Here is a 9,686-nt window from a genome sequence, read left to right on the forward strand (position 1 = left end):
CCCAGTGTTATACAGCGACAGACCCGTCGCCACCAGTACTGTACCCCAGCGTTATACAGTGTCAGACCCGTCCCCACCAGTACTGTACCCCAGTGTTATACAGTGACAGACCCGTCCCCACCAGTACTGTACCCCAGTGTTATACAGCGACAGACCCGTCCCCACCAGTACTGCACCCCAGTGTTATAAAGTGACAGACCCGTCCCCACCAGTACTGTACCCCAGTGTTATACAGTGACAGACCCGTCCCCACCAGTACTGTACCCCAGTGTTATACAGTGACAGACCCGTCCCCACCAGTACTGTACCCCAGTGTTATACAGTGACAGACCCGTCCCCACCAGTACTGTACCCCAGTGTTATACAGTGACAGACCCGTCCCCACAAGTACTGCACCCCAGTGTTATAAAGTGACAGACCCGTCCCCACCAGTACTGTACCCCAGTGTTATACAGTGACAGACCTGTCCCCACCAGTACTGTACCCCAGTGTTATACAGTGTGAGACCCGTCCCCACCACTGTACCCCAGTGTTATACAGTGACAGACCCGTCCCCACCAGTACTGTACCCCAGTGTTATACAGTGTCAGACCCGTCCCCACCAGTGCTGTACCCCAGTGTTATACAGTGACAGACCTGTCCCCACCAGTACTGTACCCCAGTGTTATACAGCGACAGACCTGTCCCCACCAGTACTGCACCCCAGTGTTATACAGTGACAGACCTGTCCCCACCAGTACTGTACCCCAGTGTTATACAGTGACAGACCCGTCCCCACCAGTACTGTACCCCAGTGTTATACAGTGACAGACCCGTCCCCACCAGTACTGTACCCCAGTGTTATACAGTGACAGACACGTCCCCACCAGTACTGTACCCCAGCGTTATACAGTGACAGACCCGTCCCCACCAGTACTGTACCCCAGTGTTATACAGTGACAGACCCGTCCCCACCAGTACTGTACCCCAGTGTTATACAGTGACAGACCCGTCCCCACCAGTACTGTACCCCAGTGTTATACAGTGACAGACCCGTCCCCACCAGTACTGTACCCCAGTGTTATACAGTGACAGACACGTCCCCACCAGTACTGTACCCCAGTGTTATACAGTGACAGACCCGTCCCCACCAGTACTGTACCCCAGTGTTATACAGTGACAGGCCCGTCCCCACCAGTACTGTACCCCAGTGTTATACAGTGACAGGCCCGTCCCCACCAGTACTGTACCCCAGTGTTATACAGTCACAGACCCGTCCCCACCAGTACTGTACCCCAGTGTTATACAGTGACAGACCCGTCCCCACCAGTACTGTACCCCAGTGTTATACAGTGACAGACCCGTCCCCACCAGTACTGTACCCCAGTGTTATACAGCGACAGACCCGTCCCCACCAGGACTGTACCCCAGTGTTATACAGTGACAGACCCGGCCCCACCAGTACTGTACCCCAGTGTTATACATTGACAGACCTGTCCCCACCAGTATTGTACCCCAGTGTTATACAGTGACAGGCCCGTCCCCACCAGTACTGTACCCCAGTGTTATACAGTGACAGACCCGTCCCCACCAGTACTGTACCCCAGTGTTATAGTGACAGACCCGTCCCCACCAGATTGAAACTTTCTGGGACACTAACTCTCGGGCAGAAGCTTTCCTGCTGGGTGGAGGGGTCGGTTTGAACGTTCCGCTCTGCAAATGTGAGGCCCAGGCTGCAGCCCCGCTGTCCCCGGGCTGCAGGCCCAGCTCCCCAGGCCCCGGCTCTCCCCAGGCTGCAGCCCCGCTGTCCCCGGGCTGCAGGCCCAGACCCAGCTCCCCAGGCCCCGCTCTGCCCAGACCCCGCTCTTCAGGCCCAGACCCCGCTCCCCAAGCCCAGACCCCGCTCCCCAGGCTCCCGCTCTGCCCAGGCTGCAGCTCGGTCCCCCCGGGCCCCTGGGCTCCAGCCCCGCTCCCTCGGCCCAGGCCCAGCGCCCCAGACCCTGCTCCCCAGATTCGGCTCCCCAGGCCCAGGCTCCCGCTCTGCCCAGACCCTGTTCCCCAGACCCGGCTCCCCAGGCTGCAGCCCCGCTCCCCCCAGTCCCCAGGCTCCCGCTCTGCCCAGGCTGCAGCTCGGTCCCCCCGGGCCCCGGGCTCCAGCCCCGCTCCCTCGCCCCAGGCCCAGCTCCCCAGATTCGGCTCCCCAGGCCCCGCTCTGCCCAGACCCTGTTCCCCAGACCCGGCTCCCCAGGCTGCAGCCCCGCTCCCCCCAGTCCCCAGGCTCCCGCTCTGCCCAGGCTGCAGCTCGGTCCCCCCGGGCCCCGGGCTCCAGCCCCGCTCCCTCGCCCCAGGCCCAGCTCCCCAGATTCGGCTCCCCAGGCCCCGCTCTGCCCAGACCCTGTTCCCCAGACCCGGCTCCCCAGGCTGCAGCCCCGCTCCCCCCAGTCCCCAGGCTCCCCGGCCCCGCTCCCCAGGCTTAGGGCTCCAGGCCCCGGCTCCCCCGCTTACCCGAGTCCGGTGTATGCAGGCCGCAGCCTCGGTGTGTGTCAGTGAGCTGGGCCAGTCCGCGCCAGGCTCCGGGCTCTCTCCCTCCCGCCGGCTTTGCGGCTCCGGCGGAAAAACTATTTTTTGGCGAATTGGAAATGTTATTCCCCTTCGCGCGAAGCCGGAGCGGAACCCAAACTGCAGCACAGAGACTGGAATCAACCCACCATCCAATCAGAGATCAGATAACTGGGATCACCCGCCATCCAATCAGAGAGCAGGGTACTGGGATCAACCCCCATCCAACCAGAGAGCAGGGTACTGGGATCAACCCCCATCCAACCAGAGAGCAGGGTACTGGGATCAACCCCCATCCAATCAGAGAGCAGGGTACTGGGATCAAACAACCATCCAATCAGAGAACTGTGATCAACCCACCATCCAATCAGAGATCAGATAACTGGGATCACCCGCCATCCAACCAGAGAGCAGGGTACTGGGATCAACCCCCATCCAACCAGAGAGCAGGGTACTGGGATCAAACAACCATCCAATCAGAGAACTGTGATCAACCCACCATCCAATCAGACAGCAGGAAACTGGGATCAACCCACCTTCCAACCAGAGAGCAGGGTACGGGGATAAACCCCCATCCAACCAGAGAGCAGGGTACTGGGATCAACCCCCATCCAACCAGAGAGCAGGGTACTGGGATCAAACGACCATCCAATCAGAGAACTGTGATCAACCCACCATCCAATCAGACAGCAGGAAACTGCGATCAACCCACCTTCCAACCAGAGAGCAGGGTATGGGGATAAACTGACCATCCAATTAGAGAACTGGGATCAACCCACCATCCAATCAGAGACCAGGATACTAGAATCAACCCACCATCCAATCAGAGACCAGGGTACTGGGATCAACCGACCATCCAATCAGAGAGCAGGAAACTGGGATCAACCCACCATCCAATCAGTGAGCAGGAAACTGGGATCAACCCGCCATCCAATCAGAGATCAGGAAACTGGGATCAACCCACCATCCAATCAAAGAGCAGGAAACTGGGATCAACCCACCATCCAATCAGAGACCAGGGTACTGGGATCAACCCGCCACCCAATCAAAGAGCAGGGTACTGGGATCAACCCACCATCCAATCAGAGACCAGGGTACTGGGATCAATCCACCATCCAATCACAGAGCAGGATACTGGGATCAACCCACCATCCAATCAGAGACCAGGGTACTGGGATCAACCCACCATCCAATCAGAGACCAGGGAACTGGGATCAACCCGTCATCCAATCAGAGACCAGTGAACTGGGATCAACCCGTCATCCAATCAGAGACCAGGGTACTGGGATTACCCCGCCATCCAATCAGAGACCAGGTAACTGGGATCATCCCCCTATCCAATCAGTGACCAGAGAACTGGGAACACCACCCCCCCCCCCCCATGCAATCAGTGACTAGGGAACTGGGATCACTCCCAATCCAATCAGTGACCAGAGAACTGGGGTCATCCCCCATCCAATCAGCGACCAGGGAGCAGGGATCAACCCATCCAATCAGTGACCAGTGAACTGGTATCATACCCCCATCCAATCAGAGACCAGCGAACTGGGATCATCACCCCCCCCCCCCATCCAATCAGTGAGCAGAGAACAGGGATCATGCCCATCCAATCATTGACTTGAGAACTGGGATCATCCCCATCCAATCAGTGACAAGAGAATTGGGGCAGCAGGGTAGCATGGTGGTTAGCATAAATGCTTCACAGCTCCAGGGTCCCAGGTTCGATTCCCGGCTGGGTCACTGTCTGTGTGGGGTCTGCACGTCCTCCCCCTGTGTGCGTGGGTTTCCTCCGGGTGCTCCGGTTTCCTCCCACAGTCCAAAGATGTGCGGGTTAGGTGGATTGGCATGCTAAATTGCCCGTAGTGTCCTAATAAAAGTAAGGTTAAGGTGGGGGGTTGTTGGGTTACGGGTATAGGGTGGATACGTGGGTTTGAGTAGGGTGATCATGGCTCGGCACAACATTGAGGGCCGAAGGGCCTGTTCTGTGCTGTACTGTTCTATGTTCTATGTTCTAACTGGGATCATTCCCCTCCCCCCATCCAATCAGTGACCAGAGAACTGGGATCATCCACATCCAATCAGTGACCAGAGAACTGGTAGCATTCCTCCATCCAATCAGAGACCAGAGAACTGGGATCATACCCCCATCGAATCAGTGACCAGGGAACTGGGATCATCCCACATCCAATCAGAACCAGGGAACAGGGATCATCCCCCACCCAATCAGAGACCAGAGAACTGGGATCATTCCCCCATCCAATCAGTGACCAGAAACAGGGATCACCCCCCATTCAATCCAAGACCAGAGAACTGGGATCACACCCTCCCCATCCAATCAGAGACAAGAGAACTGGGGTCATCTACCCATCCGATCAGTGACCAGAGAACTGGGTTCATCCCCTCATCCTATCAGAGACCAGGGAACTGGGATTATTCTCCCATCCAATCAGCGACCAGAGAACTGGGATCAACCCACCATCCAATCAGAGACCAGGGAACTGCGATCAACCCGTCATCCAATCAGAGACCAGGGTTCTGGGATTACCCCGCCATCCAATCAGAGACCAGGTAACTGGGATCATCCCCCTATCCAATCAGTGACCAGAGAACTGGGATCACCACCCCCCCCCCATCCAATCAGTGACTAGGGAACTGGGATCACTCCCAATCCAATCATTGACCAGAGAACTGGGATCAGCCCCCATCCAATCAGTGACCAGAGAACTCGGGTCATCCCCCATCCAATCAGCGACCAGGGAGCAGGGATCAACCCATCCAATCAGTGACCAGTGAACTGGTATCATACCCCCATCCAATCAGAGACCAGTGAACTGGGATCAACACCCCACCCCCCATCCAATCAGTGAGCAGAGAACAGGGATCATGCCCATCCAATCATTGACTTGAGAACTGGGATCATCCCCATCCAATCAGTGACAAGAGAACTGGGATCATTCCCCTCCCCCCATCCAATCAGTGACCAGAGAACTGGGATCATCCACATCCAATCAGTGACCAGAGAACTGGTAGCATTCCTCCATCCAATCAGAGACCAGAGAACTGGGATCATACCCCCATCGAATCAGTGACCAGGGAACTGGGATCATCCCACATCCAATCAGAACCAGGGAACAGGGATCATCCCCCATCCAATCAGAGACCAGAGAACTGGGATCATTCCCCCATCCAATCAGTGACCAGAAACAGGGATCACCCCCCATTCAATCCGAGACCAGAGAACTGGGATCACACCCTCCCCATCCAATCAGAGACAAGAGAACTGGGATCATCTACCCATCCGATCAGTGACCAGAGAACTGGGTTCATCCCCTCATCCTATCAGAGACCAGGGAACTGGGATTATTCTCCCATCCAATCAGCGACCAGAGAACTGGGATCAACCCACCATCCAATCAGAGACCAGGGAACTGCGATCACCCCCTCCCCCATCCAATCAGAGACCAGGGAAATAGGGTCACCCACACATGCAATCAGTGACCAGGGAACTGGGATCACCCCCCACCCCCCATCCAATCAGAAACCGGGGAAATGGGATCACACCCGCATCCAACCAGTGACCAGGGAACTTTGATCATCCCCCATCCAATCAGTGACCAGGGAACTGGGAACACCACCCCCCATCCAATCAGAGACTAGGGAACTGGGATCACCCCCCATCCACTGGGATCACCCCCCATCCCATCATTGACCAGAGAACTGGGGTCATCCCCCCATCCAATCAGTGACTAGGGAACTGGGATCACCCCCCATCCACTGGGATCTCCCCCAATCCCATAATTGACCAGAGAACTGGGATCATCCCCCATCCAATCAGTGACCAGAGGACTGGGATCATTCCCCCATCCAATCAGTGACCAGAAAACAGGGATCACCCCCCCCCCCCCCCTCATCCAATCTGTAACCGAGAACTGGGATCACCTCCCATCTAATCAGTGACAAGAGAACTGGGATCAGCGCCCACCCCATCCAATCAGAGACCAGGGATCTGGGATCTTCCCCCCCATCCAATCAGTGACCATAGAACTGGGATCACCCCCCCACCCCACCCAATCAGAGACCAGAGAACAGGGATCATCCAACCATCCACTCAGTGACCAGAGAACTAGAATCACCCCCATCCAATCAGAGACCATGGAAATGTGATCAACCCCGTCCAATCAGAGACCAGGGAACTGGGATCATCTCCCCATCCAATCAGAGACCAGTGAACTGGTATCATCCCCCCATCCAATCAGTGACCAAAGAACTGGGATCACCCCCTCCCCGTCCAATCAGAGACTAGACAACTGGGATGACCCCCCCCCCCATCCAATCAGAGACCAGGGAACTGGGATCAACCCCCCATCCAATCAGTGACCAGAGAACTGGGATCACCCCCTCCCCCGTCCAATCAGAGACTAGAGAACTGGGATCACCCTCCCCCCCCCCCCCCCCCACCTAATCAGTGACCAGAGAACTGGGAGCACCCTCCCCATCAAATCAGAGACCAGAAAACTGGCATCACCCCCCATCCAATCTGTAGTAACCCACGGGAGGCAGGAGTTCCGTCACCACACCAATATCTATTTACAATAACGATATTACAGGAGCAGCTACAAACAGTGTTGCTAGCAGTCCAGTCAACTTAAGACTGCTCACAAAGCCTACACAGGTGATTATATGGGCCCCCTCAATGAGCTATCATTGAGGGAGCTCATACTCCAATTGGCCAACCAATAAAGCCAATTGAAGTTCATTACACAATCAGTGACCAGAGAACTAAGAACTCCCCCCAAATCCAATCAGTGAGCAGAGAACTGGGATCACCCCCCCCCCCCCCATCCAATCAGAGACCAGGGAACTGGGATCATTCCCCCATCCAATCAGAGACCAGGGAAGAGATCATCTCCCCATCCAATCAGAGACCAGGGAATTGTGATCACCCCCCTCATCCAATCAGAGAACAGGGAACTGGGTTCATCCCCCCCCCCCATCCAATCAGAGACCAGGGAACTGGGTTCATCACCCCACCAATCAGTGACCAAGAACTGGTATCACCCCCCCCCCCCTCCCCATCCAATCAGTGACCATAGAACTGGGATCACCTCCCACCCCACCCAATCAGAGACCAGAGAACAGGGATCATCCAACCATCCACTCAGTGACCAGAGAACTGGAATCACCCCCATCCAATCAGAGACCATGGAAATGTGATCAACCCCGTCCAATCAGAGACCAGGGAACTGGGATCATCTCCCCATCCAATCAGAGACCAGTGAACTGGTATCATCCCCCCATCCAATCAGTGACCAGAGAACTGGGATCACCCCTCCCCGTCCAGTCAGAGACTAGACAACTGGGATCACCCTCCCCCCCCATCCAATCAGAGACCAGGGAACTGGGATCAACCCCCCATCCAATCAGTGACCAGAGAACTGGGATCACCCCCTCCCCCATCCAATCAGAGACCAGAGAACTGGGATCACCCTCCTCCCCCCCCCCCCCACCTAATCAGTGACCAGAGAACTGGGAGCACCCTCCCCATCAAATCAGAGACCAGAAAACTGGCATCACCCCCCATCCAATCTGTAGTAACCCACGGGAGGCAGGAGTTCCGTCACCACACCAATATTTATTTACAATAACGATATTTCAGGAGCAGCTACAAACAGTGCTGCTAGCAGTCCAGTCAACTTAAGACTGGCTCACAAAGCCTACATAGGTGATTATATGGGCCCCCTCAATGAGCTATCATTGAGGGAGCTCATACTCCAATTGGCCAACCAATAAAGCCAATTGAAGTTCATTACACAATCAGTGACCAGAAAACTAGGAACTCCCCCCAAATCCAATCAGTGAGCAGAGAACTGGGATCACCCCCCCCCCCCCATCCAATCAGAGACCAGGGAACTGGGATCATTCCCCCATCCAATCAGAGACCAGGGAAGAGATCATCTCCCCATCCAATCAGAGACCAGGGAATTGTGATCACCCCCCTCATCCAATCAGAGAACAGGGAACTGGGTTCATCCCCCCCCCCCACCATCCAATCAGAGACCAGGGAACTGGGTTCATCACCCCACCCAATCAGTGACCAAGAACTGGTATCACCCCCCCCCATCCAATCAGAGACCAGAGAATTGGGATCACCCACCCCCCCCCCATCCAATCTTTGACCAGGGAACTGGGATTACCCCACCCCCCAATCCAATCAGAGACCAATGAACTAGGATCATCCCCCCATCCAATCAGAGACCAGGAAACTGGGATCATCCCCCCTCCAATCAGTGACCGGGGAACTGGGATCACCACCATCCAATCGGTGACCAGGCAACTGGGATCATCTCCCCAACCAATCAGAGACCAGGGAACTGGGTTCATCACCCCACCCAATCAGTGACCAGGGAATTGTGATCACCCCCCTCATCCAATCAGAGAACAGGGAACTGGGTTCATCCCCCCCCCCCCCCCCATCCAATCAGAGACCAGGGAACTGGGTTAATCACCCCACTCAATCAGTGACCAAGAACTGGTATTCCCCCCCCCCCCCCATCCAATCAGAGAGCAGAGAATTGGGATCACCCCCCCCCATCCAATCAGTGAGCAGAGAACTGGGATCACCCCCCCCCCCATCCAATCAGAGACCAATGAACTAGGATCATCCCCCCATCCAATCAGAGACCAGGAAACTGGGATCACCCCACCCCCTCCAATCAATGACCGGGGAACTGGGATCACCACCATCCAATCGGTGACCAAGGAACTGGGATCATCTCCTGATCCAATCAGAGACCAGGAAACTGGGATCCCCCCCCATCCAACCATTGACCAGATAACTAGGATCATCCCCCCATCCAATCAGAGACCTGGTAACTGGGATCACCCCCATCCAATCAGTGACCAGAGAACTGCGATAATCCCCCCATCCAATCAGTGACCAGAGAACTTGGATCACCCCCCTATCCAATCAGTGACCAGAGAACTGGGATCTTCCCCCATCCAATCAATGACAGGGGAACTGGGATCATCCCCCCATCCAATCAGTGACCAGAGAACTGGGATCATCCCCATCCAATCAGTGACCAGAGAACTGGGATAATCCACATCCAATCAGTGACCAGAGAACTGGGATCATCCACATCCAATCA

At 55.8% G+C, this 9,686-nt stretch overlaps 1 protein-coding gene across 2 annotated transcripts in view; it reads right to left on the reverse strand.

Moving 5' to 3' along the window:
* Positions 1-2,677, reverse strand: part of map3k2 (mitogen-activated protein kinase kinase kinase 2) — a 153,322-nt gene extending 150,645 nt beyond the window's left edge. For both annotated transcript variants that reach the window (XM_038790190.1, XM_038790189.1), the window contains exon 1: positions 2,485-2,677. The gene's annotated coding sequence lies outside the window, so the exon portion shown is untranslated. The remainder of the gene's footprint in view (positions 1-2,484) is intronic.
* Positions 2,678-9,686: the final 7,009 nt, after the last annotated feature.

Source organism: Scyliorhinus canicula, chromosome 2 (genome assembly GCF_902713615.1).
Source record: "Scyliorhinus canicula chromosome 2, sScyCan1.1, whole genome shotgun sequence".
In the NCBI taxonomy this organism is placed as follows: domain Eukaryota; kingdom Metazoa; phylum Chordata; class Chondrichthyes; order Carcharhiniformes; family Scyliorhinidae; genus Scyliorhinus; species Scyliorhinus canicula.